This window comes from Astyanax mexicanus, chromosome 6, assembly GCF_023375975.1.
Source record: "Astyanax mexicanus isolate ESR-SI-001 chromosome 6, AstMex3_surface, whole genome shotgun sequence".
NCBI classification, from domain to species: Eukaryota; Metazoa; Chordata; class Actinopteri; order Characiformes; family Acestrorhamphidae; genus Astyanax; species Astyanax mexicanus.
This window is the reverse complement of record NC_064413.1, coordinates 49,927,969-49,940,698: the sequence shown is the minus strand read 5'-3', so window position 1 is coordinate 49,940,698 and position 12,730 is coordinate 49,927,969. Positions and strand designations below refer to the sequence as shown.

The following is a 12,730-nucleotide window of genomic DNA, read 5'->3' as shown; positions in this document are numbered from 1 at the left end:
TTTACTAATACTCCTTACATTTTAAAAATAGGCTTGTTTCTTCTATTTCATTTCAGCTTGTTTTTATTCCAGCTTCTCATTGTTTTTAATAAAACCCCCTATCCAGATAAATCTCTCCATCCAGATAAAGTGGATGTCTGTGATTTTTTACACATTTTGTAGCATCTACAGTCAATTTCTTTGCGCGTAACTCCGCACAACCCTTGGGGCCGCTTTCATCCAATATCCTGATTGGTTAAGTCCACTGTCCATATTGAAGATGGGCCAATGGGACGCCTCCTCTAAATTGTGGGCCGGTCTCTTCGAAAAAAAGGAAGAAAAAAAAAATCAAACAGCATCGGCCCCTGAGGACTGTCGGCCCACCAGGCAAATGCCCGGTATGCCAGATTATCAGTCCAGCCCTGCTATTTAAGCAATAGAACACGAGAGGGAGTGTGTTATGGTGAATAACATCACGGCTGTGATTCGGTCGCAGATCAGTGATGTTCGTGATAACACACAACCTCGAGTGTTCTATTGCTTTTATATGACAGTTTATTTTTACAAAATGAATAAAGAAAATAAATCAAAGAACTTTAAGAAATTCAGTTTGAATATGCTTTAATATGGACTGTGCCTTCCGCCAAAAAGTAGTTCCACCACAACTGTAACAGAACTGAAACTTAACTACAAAACAGCGCTTGGTTCATACAGACTAACACCACGAAAGTTAGTTTGAAAGCAAAATTGGGAATAAGCAAATATGGTAACGTTAGGACCGTGAAATGAAGCCAATACTCTCTTCTTCTGCTCCGTGGAGTCGTCTTCAGGTGAACGTTGCGCATTTTTGAGCATTTCTGCTTGTTTTGCTGGGTGGTTTTGGTTTTAGCTAGCCGGCTGGACCGTGGTTAGTTTAGCGTAGCTTGCTTTGGCTCAGGATTAACTTAGCTTAGCCTAGCCTGGCTGGTTAGCGTTCTGGCTCTCAGACGGCATTAACCGAGTGATTTTCTTTCCTTTTATTCCACAAAAGACGAGCCAGCGCTGCGGGCGAGCGTGCCGCAGCTGAGCACTAGCCTGTGCTAAGCTAACGCTGCTGCGGGTGTACTGTGTATATACGCCGTTACGCTCGGCAACGCGACGGCAGAGTGATACAGGTTTAGTGTGAGAAGGCCGTGATGTTATCACGAATATCATCACGGCTAGATCACTTCTCAACCAATCAGATTGTGAGGTCGGAACTAACTGTTGTATAAAGCTTAATAATGCTTTGTATACTTTAAACTTCGTTTTTTTTTTTTACTAGGGTCATCATGGCCGTGAGTCAGCTGAAGTATGCTGATGTTGGTGGCCATTATTTAAACGCGAGAACTAAACTGAGCATACATGAGGAAATATACTGATATTCCAAAAGTTTTAGGTGGAATAGGGAATGGTTTAGGGACGTCCACATTGCAGACCACAGGCCTACACTTCATTTAAGGAAAGGCATTTTTGGTGTGTGGCAGATAGGCACGTATCTCAGGCGTTTGGTGTTTGTTCTCTCTGTGGTTGTGTGGGAAAACCACATGGTAGGTAAACTGGCTGTACTAACGTGTGAGTGAATGGGTGTGTTTGTGTGGGATTCCCTGCAGTGAACTGCTGCCCTGTCTAGGGGGTATTTCTGCCTTGGGCTCAATTAGTGCTGGGCGGTATACCGGTTCATTCAGTATACCTTAGGGCATTTTTTTTTTTTTTTTTTTTATTGGGGCTTTTAATATACAAAGTTACACAGCACCACACAATATACAATCACTCAAAACATTTCTTCCAATGCAATCAACATGATTCACAAATTATATTTACCAAGGGGACAATATTCCCCTTCTCGTGGAAGAAATATAGCCCTGTTTAAATATATTAATACTGAAGCCTGAAAGATAATATTAATACAAACTGAACTGAATGCATTTGTTAACGGGAGAACCAAGGATATTGTGGCTGATTTTAATACTGTAAGCCCTCTTATTTTAGTTTTGTAAAGTCATGTTAAAGTTGTTTGGTGTATCTCTTTTTAAGGTCTATTGTTTACATTATTTAGCTGTTTTTCTGCTAATATAGTTTGATAACCTCACATGTTTTGTAATTTTGTGGGACAAACTAAACCCAATAGTAATCAAAGCCTTCATTTAAAGCCTAAGTGTTTTATATTATATGTACTCTTAACAGTAAAGTAAGTCACAGACCTATATAAATCCCAGTCATGCAACAATATATATATATATATATATATATATATATATATATATATATATATATATATAAATGAATAGTTAGTAATATAAATAATAATAAAAATACAGTGATATACTGTGAAACCGTCAGAATCTGTAATACGCATTTTTGGTCATACCGCCCAGCACTAGGCCCAATGATTCCAGATTTTTGGACTTCCAACTACAAGTCTGACCAGGAAGTGGCAAAGCAGATATAAAGATAGATGAATAAAGTATGTCGGTTAGTGGTAACTGTTTAAAGATCAGATCTAAATCAAACAATTTTCACTTCATGTGTGAAGAAATACACCAGGAAAATGAGTTGAAACAGTCAACGAATCAAAACTGTGAACTTACCTCAGTGTATATTACAGTCATTTCCCCAGAGTAATGATTAATACAAGGCAATACAGACAGAGCAGAGCATTTTATATCACCTAAAATATATTTTAACCGTCTGCCACAGACCTGCAGAGCTAAACTGAACATCTATCTCACTGTTGTTTAGGTCTGTTGCTACTCCTCCTAGAGAGAAAAAACAGTAATTAGGGGGAAATGGTACAGCTGAGCCCTTTCAGATATGATGTTGATTACTGAGGAACTGAGCCAATCACAACGCTCACTTACAGCTCAACCTAATGCTGTCCAGCCAATCACAGCTGCTGCAAACAGCCAGCAAATATATGGTCATGCTTTTAATTGTGTGAAAGTTTAAAATCCGTTTCATTGCAGCAGAGAAAATAAAACATTTCTAACATGCCATTAAATATTTGCCAATTAAATCAAAGCCCTGTGTTATTTATTTTATGTTATTTTATGTCATTTTATTTATCTCTTTTTTCATTTGTTCCATAATATGTTGTGTAAGTGTTTTTATAAAGTTGTATTATTTCTACACATACACACAAAAAAAAAAATTATTAATAAAAAATTACTTTAATAATAAAAAAAAAACGTGTGCACAGGGGCTTTGTGGGCGTGGCCACAGTGATGTCACTCCAAAAACTTTAAAACATTTTCTGGGTAGCATACTTTTTTGGGTGCTCTGTCCTCTTAATGAGGATTTTAAGCATCTTATTTTCAGAGGAGGATCGGTAGGAAAAATTTGATAAGCCAAAGAGAGAGGTCAAGTGTAAATCCCGCCCCCAGAGCACACTGATAGGTCCACTAAGCACATAATCAAACCAATCAGAACTAAAGCACTGTAAAGTTACAGCTACCCAATAAATAAAGTTCTCAAAGTTCTGACTAATTTTTTTGGCAACTTTTGCAACCTGGAACAAGCTACAACAAGTACTATGAAACCATTTTAAAGCGAAAAGTGGAAATCATTTACATGCTCTTCATACCAGCTCTATTCTTGCCAAATCCAGGCCCTTTCAGAATGAGCCGTTTAAGAGCTCTGTCACTTTTATGCAAATAAACTGTTGCTGGCCATGCTTCATGTATACACTGAGCATATATCGCATTATTGTTAGCTTGTGCAATAGAAACACAAAAGTCGTCATTTGAAAGTACTTACTGTACATCTCCCTAATGTGCTGCCTTGCCATGAATAGTAGGTATAGATTCCTCCCTCAGAAGAAGTCCGCTGGCTGATCCTGATGAGTACTGTGTACTGAGGTTCTCAATCAGCAGAACGAAACAAAGTTTCTTCAACTGATCTTGTGGGTGGGGCTCTGATGAGGGTCTGATGAAGCCATTCAAACGGCTCATAGAAGTTGAGAAATTGAGATGAGTGGAAATAAAAAAGCACACAAAAGCATGTTTTTGTAACTTTGTTGTGTGTTATCTTTGATTTTAATAGTATTATCCTGGTTAAATAAAGGTCATATAAAAAGATTGAATAAATAAATTAATAAATAAATAAAGGAGCACAACAACCACGCAAATAACTATGCGACTGACTTATTTTCTTACAGTTTTCTCAGGAAAACAAGCTCTGTAGGAGGATAATTTTGGCTGCTGCTCTGGTATGTTGGGGAGTTACTGTGATTAACACTATCTGTCTTCCTTGGTAAAGTTAAAGGGTCAAGAACGAACTCCAGCTGTGCATCCAAGAGCTGAATTTGAGTAGAGTATGGGTTTGAAAATGCAATAAACAGTATAAATTAATCTACACTGTAGAGAAGGTATGAAATATATAGGATCACATGTCCATGGAAGATAAGAAATCTGACAAAGTGAGAGTTGTAGTGCTTTGGTTTTCTTGAAAAAGCCAGTAAAATGGAGCCATTTGAATGTGGTTTCATGGATCCATCTGGACAAGCAGTGAAACAGCCAGAAAATCTTAAATTCTTAGGGTAGGTTCAGGTTCAAGGTAAGTTCAGTCGAGGCTGATGGTAGTGTTTATCTTTTTACTATTGGTTTCAGAATTGTTGGTGACAGGCTACTTATTTTTCTCATGCTGATTTCACCCTAACGGAAAAAAATATACTTACAGTTTATTTTAATGAGTAAACTTGAAGTATTAGTAAAATTGAAGTATATTTCTCAAGTATACATTATGTAGTAAGTATACTAGGATCAATGTAATTATAGTAGACTTGTAAGTGTACTATTTTAATACTTTTTGGGACTAAATTGTTTTTTAAGTATGCAAAAAGTACACTTTTGAGTACATAACTAGTTTTCTAATACGGGCAAAAATAAAACTTAGATGTAAACTAGTAATGCACTCTAAGTTTACTGCTTGTACAGTACTTGTACACTTGTAGTTCTACATTTAGTACACTTTGAGTACACAAGTAGATAGTAGATTACACCTAAGTTTAGTTTTGTAGTTCAGGTATACTTTATTAAAAAACTATAGTAAAAGTGAACTTATAAGTGTACTGTATTAAACAAAATAAAAATAGTTTGGCAATGGAATAACAATTAAATAGCAAAAGACAGGGCTAGACAAAAAACAGTTATATGAAACAAAAACAAGCCGGTAACAAAGGCAATAAACAAAGGAGCAGAGGAGAAGGAGCTAAAAAAATAGATTCAATACTTGGCAGGGAACAGAGCAAACTGAGGGGTATTTATACTAAACAGGCCAGGTGGAAACAATCAGTAACTCGGGGAGCAGGAGCGCAGTAGTGTCACGTGATCAGCAGAGTCAGGAGTGAGTGCATGCTGGGAATTACTATGGGACTCTTTGTTGTGTAGTTTAGAGTCCAGAGCAAGCAAAAAAAAATACAGGACTACAGTCTGGTATTATACCGTGGTAAAAAAAAAAAAATACTTAATTGTGCTTAAAACATATTGAGAAATGTCTAAGTATGCTGTAAATATACTAACAGATGTATGTACTTACTTAAAATACTGTATATTAAAAGTATATTAATGTTATACTTTCATCAAATGTTTGAAAGTAAAATTTGACCATACTTTTTAAAAAGTACAATATAGGATGTTTAAAAAAATAGACTGCTATGAAGTACAATTAAAGTTTAATGTAATTAAATATACTTCTAAAATATTTATTTTCAAAAATACTTTTTTTATATATTTTTAGCAAAGTGTGTTAAAACAACTGATACGGTAGTTCACTTAACGTGCAATGTATCATGCAACTTTTTAGAAAGTAAATTAAATTACTACTACTAATAAAAAAAATTGTTAAATTAAAGTTAAATTTGTAACATGATAAAATTTGTAGTACAGTATATCAAAATATATTGTTATACCCAACAAAGTATACTAGAAGTGTGCTACTTACAGAAGACATGAACAAGAAGCATATTTGTACTCTAATGTAAATAGATCACACATATTTAACATCCATTCTTAGTACATTTCTAATATACCTGGTGTATAATAGTGATAATAGATAATAATACATTTAATAGTAATACTCATTAAATGTATTATAATTTTACTGTAAGCATATTTAAAATATAAAATATGGCATTACATACATAAAGTAGTTTAAATGTTACTGAAGTTAAGTATATTTAAAATAGTGCTATTTTAGTACAGTTAAGTATACTTTTGCACTATTTTTATACAATTAAAGTATAATAAGTACAAAAAATATATTATTCATGTGGTCATAAGAACACTTTATTGCACTATAGCATAATAATGCTTAGTATATTTTAATCTCCTTTTTTTCACTAGGGTGTGTATACCAAATGTACAAACACAGCTTAATTTTATTTTCCAGTTAAACACAGCTTAAATAAACATGTTCATATGAAACCGCTGCTGCTTATTTAGGCTCAAACACGTACTGAAGTCCCTCTGCAACTGTTTGGATGTCAGTAATCTGCTGAAACTCTGTGTTTATTCACAATGTAAGCAATTCTTTCCCTGAAAAATTTGCCTAGGGTTACATTCCAGTTCACTGACCTACAAAAGTAAAATGACAGTAACCTCACGATGGAGAAAATTATGAATAATGATATGGAGTATAGCCGAAACCTCAGCACTGAAGACTCAGCCAGTTAGTTTCTTGCCCAGAATGTCTCTTTTATCAAGACGACTTTCACCTTTAAACTGGACTGGGATTCAAACCAGTTGCTTAATACTTGTGGTTCATGACTGAGAAAATGAAAAAAAAAAAAAAGCTCATACTTGAATATCTGAATCATGGAATCATTTTCTCTTTTTAATAAAGTCTAAAACATTCTGCAGTAGCATAGTCTTTTTTTTTTTTATACAGTTGCTGACTTGCCTTGGACGGAAAGTCGACGCCCTTTCCCGGAAAACATTGGCTTGTTCAAAGAACGAACAATTGCATCATCTCCTTTCATGTCATGTAGTGCTTTTTTAGTCTTCCATTTTTCGGAAAAGCACGGTAAGAATACCCACCAAAAAAACTCACAACGCCACGTTTTCAAAAGCAACAAAAGCCAATAAAGGCCTGCTCAGTGTTATTTTGTACCTTACAGACCTTTAAACTAAATGGACTGACCAAGGACCGGCGCTTTGCCTTCGTTTGTGAAGTACAGCCAACCGTTAGCGAGAGCACAGCGGTGTCCAACTAACACTGATATGTTTGGCCTTGAGTCTTCACAAAAAAGAAGCTCCCAGGTGGCACAACTGTGTTTATTATGGGTCCATAATTGTGATTTGATTTACTTATTTGACTGAATTGATTCTCAATGATGGCCACAGCCTCCTGTGTGAAAAAAAACACACTTTACTAGCGCATCTTAGAAAAAAAAAAGTACTTTATTTCAGTAATTCAGTTGAAAATGTGAAACTCATATATTATATACAGTAACGTGCACAGGCATTTTGGGGGGCAAGTGCTCAGGGGGGAAAAAGGGCACTTTTTAGCGCACGTGGAACAATTCATTATATATAAAAAAAACGTTATCTATCATTGATTTGGGCTAGAGCGGCTAGTTTATCTGGTGACCAGTCGGCTAAAGTTGCTTAGTAGTTTGGTGCTGTATGAGACATTTTACTGCACAACAAAATGATTTCACGTTGGGCTTAGAGGGCAAACGGTACGATTTTACTTGATGTGTATGTTACCTGGCTGGTGGGACACGGGGGAGAAGAAGCCTATCTGTTGCTGTGCGTGCTGTGCTGAAGACTCGCTGAACTGAACTGCTACTGCACCGCGCGAGGTCACGTGACAAAGGAAGAGAGAGGTCGGGTGTGTGGGAGCTGATTTCAGGGAATTCTGTTTTCACTCGTTTTTAATCGCTCAGGTTTTCAAAAGATCATTTCAAACCGGCCTCAGTAAAATCTTAATAATAATAATATTTAAAAGAAAAACAAGTTGCTTTAGCACCACCTGATGTCTATGTCTGCACGCCTCTGATGTATTACACACAGAGTGATCTATTTCAAGCTTTTATTTATTATATTGTTAAATAATTATGGCTTAAACCATCACTGATCATCAGTAAATTTTGCATTTAACTTGTAAATCAAGGGAGCAGAGTCCAAACTGCTTGAGGTCTAGTGTGAAGTTTCCACCAATCAGTGATGGTTTGGAGAGACATGTCATCTGCTGGTGTTGATCCACTTTGTTATACCACTTTATGATTGCTAAAGTTTCATACAGCTCTGGAAAGAAATAAGAGAGCACTTAAAAATGATGGGTTTCTTTGATTTTACCAAATTGAAAACCTCTGGGATATAATCAAGAGGAAGATGGATGATCATAAGCCATCAAACCAAACTGAACTGCTTGAATTTTTGCACCAGGAGTAAAGCAGTTATCCAAAAGCAGTGTGTAAGACTGGTGGAGGAGAACATGATGCCAAGATGCATGAAAACTGTGATTAAAAACCAGGGTTATTCCACGAGATATTGATTTATGAACTCTTAAATCTTTATAAATATGAACTTTTAGATATAAAAGCTCTGCATCTTTTTTGTAATTTTAGCCTTTTCTTATTTTCTGCAAATAAATGCTCTAAATGACAAGATTTTTATTTGGAATTTGGGAGAAATGCTGTTTGTAGTTTATAGAATAAAACAACAATGTTCATTTTACTTAAACATAAACCTATAAATAGCAAAATCAGAGAAACTGATTTAGAAATTAAAGTTGTCTCTTAATTTTTAGTATGTATTTTGCCGACTGCAGAACTTAAAGGGGTGTTCACATTTTTCAATGCATTCTATTCATAACCAGCCATTGTCTGGAGGCCCCAGGCCAGTTTGGGGTCCTATAGGCACTTGGTTGGTTTGCTTGCATTGTTGCAACAGGTCTGGGCATATGGTATATCTCTGTATGTTGGCTATGCAGAGGCTATGGTGTAGATTTGACCCAGAATCATAAATTGGCTTAGACTCTCTCTCTCTTACTCTCTGTCTCAACACAGCCTCCATCTTTTAGCTCTGTGGGCACTGCAGTCTGGACTCCATTAGATCAATTCCTTCTGTTTCTGTCACTGGCGACCACAAACTCACTCACAAGGATTAGCCGAGACGGCAGCAGCTGGCAACGCAATCGGCTCAGAGCCACAGCTTTCCGTCTGAACTCTACAGCAGAGTTTACTGAGCCTGGCTGTGAGGAGGAGTAACAGTACTGAGGAATAAAGAATTCAGGAACTGATGGCTTAGTCAATGAATATGTTATGGCCTGTCCTCTTGTTAGCATTACATAGACACACTGCTATATACAGGGTTTGGACAATGAAACAGAAACACCTGTCATTTAAGTGTGGGAGGTTTCATGGCTAAATTGGAGCAGCCTGGTGGCCAATCTTCATTAATTGCACATTGCACCAGTAAGAGCAGAGTGTGAAGGTTCAGTTAGCAGGGTAAGAGCACAGTTTTACTCAAAATATTGCAATGCACACAACATTATGGGTGACATACCAGAGTTCAAAAGAGGACAAATTGTTGGTGCACGTCTTGCTGGCGCATCTGTGACCAAGACAGAAAGTCTTTGTGATGTATCAAGAGCCACGGTATCCAGGGTAATGTCAGCATACCACCAAGAAGGGCGAACCACATCCAACAGGATTAACTGTGGACGCTGTAAGAGGAAGCTGTCTGAAAGGGATGTTTGGGTGCTAACCCGGATTGTATCCAAAAAACATAAAACCACGGCTGAACCCAAATCACGACAGAATTCAATGTGCACCTCAACTCTCCTTTTTCCATATAAATATAATCAACACAAGACAGATACAAATAAGATCTAGTTAAAGCTAGAAAAATGAAAATAAGTAATATAAGAAAATAATAATGTACAGTACAGGCCAAAAGTTTGGACACACCTTCTCTTTTTTAATGCGTTTTCTTTATTTTCATGACTGTTTACATTGTAGATTCTCACTGAAGGCATCAAAACTATGAATGAACACATGTGGAGTTTTATGTACTTAACAAAAATTAAAAATAACTGAAAACATGTTTTATATTCTAGTTTCTTCAAAATAGCCACCCTTTGCTCTGATTACTGCTTTGCACACTCTTGGCATCATTCTCTCAATGAGCTTCAAGAGGTGGTCACCTGAAATTGTTTTCCAACAGTCTTGAAGGAAGGAGTTCCCAGAGGTGTTTTTTAGCACTTGTTGCCCCTTTGCCTTCTTCACTCTGTGCTCCAGCTCACCCCAAACCATCTGGATTGGGTTCAGGTCCGGTGACTGTGGAGGTTTAGCTCATTTTTTGTTAAGTACATAAAACTCCACATGTGTTCATTCATAGTTTTGATGCTTCAGTGAGAATCTACAATGTAAATAGTCACGAAAATAAAGAAAACGCATTAAAAAAGAGAAGGTGTGTCCAAACTTTTGGCCTGTACTGTCCCAGTACCAGTATGTACCAGTTGGGAGTTTATTTCTAAAGAAGAAGGATCCAGAGTGTTCAGAACACGTAGATGAGAGAACACTGAAACTCAACCTTTCCAAAACCAATTAGGTCCAAACACCCCTTAATCATGGCCACGCTTCGACATTTAGCGCCACATGTTTGTTTCCATTACGCTGGTGGGCATTTTTTACAGTCTTAATTAAGTTAATAGGCGTGCAACAGGAGCAGTATAAAACGTGAGGGGCTCCTGGGGTTGTAGGACGCGTCAACACTTTTCATTAACCCATTAAATCCTGTATATAAGCTCATATCAGTCATAATTAACATTAAATTCATAGGCTTTAAAATAGAGCCCTGTGGGACACCACAAGATATGCAAAGCCAAAGGCAAAACGATTTCCAAACAGCCCACAATAGTTTCAGGGCTCAGGGTTAAATCCAGGGTTCAAACATCCAAACAAGTACGATGCTCATCATTTATCAATGTTCATCAACGTTTTGAAAAAGGTCCAGGAAGGATTGCCTGTAAAATTACAGAAATATTTATAATGTTCCAGAAATGTTTTGAATTTGTTTGACATAATAGGGGTTTACATCACAACATTATTAGAACATTTCTCACATAATGTTACCAACTAGACAAATACTAACACTATGAAAACAGCAAAAGTAACATTGACACAAGTGATGTTGTTGCAACATTACCAGAATGTTTGAAAATGAAAAAAAATAATAATAACATTCAGAAAACGTTTTACTAAGCAAAAATTGTTTAGCTGGGGAGTCTCTATGTGCGCTTTTTCAAAATCTGAGAGTAATCATGGCTTTATTGGTCATTATGCTGGAACTAGAGCCCATATTTTCAAACTAGGGACCTTTATCAATGAAAATCTTGGATTAAAGCTGATCTTTGGTTGTCTGGCTCAGAGACTGTAAAAAAAAGATGGACATCGTGTCGCCGTTCCCATTCATTCTATGAAAATGAAGCCAAAATTTTCCTCCATGTTGGCGATCCTGACACCCAGGGGCGTAGCAGCAAATTCGGGGCCCTGTACACTCTCAGTGACAGTGGGCCCCTATCCATGCCAGTACACAAGGAACGTGAGCAAAAATTTTCATGGGCCCCTCTCTCTACTTGGGCCCTGGGTGGTCAGGTCCACTTTTCCCCCCACTACCACGCCCATGCTGACACCCGAGTCTGTGCAGTAGAGACCAGAGGAGGAAGAAAAACTGTGGAGAGACAGCCTACTCATTTAAATAACCCCGCCCCTGAGGGCTGCCTCGAGGTCACAGGCTGCAGAGCGGAGCTGAGCGGAGCTGACGGTCTATTATTGGTCCCGCCCATAACCAGCCCTTCTACAATAACTACACCTTTTTTGAATAGAGCTGAATAAAGTTTTTAAAAATGAATTCTGTGGGGATATAAAATTTAACAATATAAGCAGAGGTTATACTAGCTGCTGCATTTAAATAATGGAGGTAGAATTACAGTATATTGGAAAAAAATGTGATTGAAAGTTGTTTTGCCATTGAAACCTATGGGGATGGGTGGAGTTACACAGCTTTCTGCAGCCGAACAGCAGGGGGCGCCCGACCTGTGGTGGCTTCACTTTTGAGAGACGATGCTCTGTCCAGCTATACACAGTCTATGGTCTGGCTTTAAAAAAGCATTGTATAAAAATTGCCATTTTTTCCTCCTTCGCTCCCCCTATCATTGTGAAATGTAATTCATACTTTGAGCCACTTCTAGACAACACGCTGTACACATGCATTTCTGGACAAGCTGAGACCCTGAACCACTGTCAACACTCCACACCTACTGCAAAAACCTGTGAGAAGAAAGTATATTTAAGAGCATTAAAAGTATGTTAAAATTCGGCGTTTTCTGTTTATTATACTCAATACAAATTAAACATTCATTATACTTTCTCTGTACTTCCATGCTTTAAATTATATGTTATGTTGATAGAAAATATATGTAGTCATTAAATATTGCTTAAAGTTCACTTTAATGTTTTTGCCAGTGTCACTAAAATGTACACAACATGTGCATCAATACGCAAAGTAGTACATTTACAATCTACTAGTTTATTTAAAGTGATGTTAAAAAAAACTCACACTTAAATGTACACTATATGAATATATTAAAAAAACAAACACTCAAAAACACAACCTAATGCTTTTATGTTGTATTTAAATACAGCTTAAATAGTACATTTAATATGTATTTAAGTATGATTTAATTTAAGTAATAAAAGTATGTACTTTTCCATGTTAAATATACT

General features: G+C 36.8%; 1 protein-coding gene across 1 annotated transcript in view; it reads right to left on the bottom strand.

Moving 5' to 3' along the window:
* Positions 1-2,607, bottom strand: part of plod2 (procollagen-lysine, 2-oxoglutarate 5-dioxygenase 2) — a 113,522-nt gene extending 110,915 nt beyond the window's left edge. Inside the window, exon 1 of the mRNA XM_049480339.1 lies at positions 2,589-2,607. The gene's annotated coding sequence lies outside the window, so the exon portion shown is untranslated. The remainder of the gene's footprint in view (positions 1-2,588) is intronic.
* Between the last annotated feature and the right edge of the window lie 10,123 nt (positions 2,608-12,730).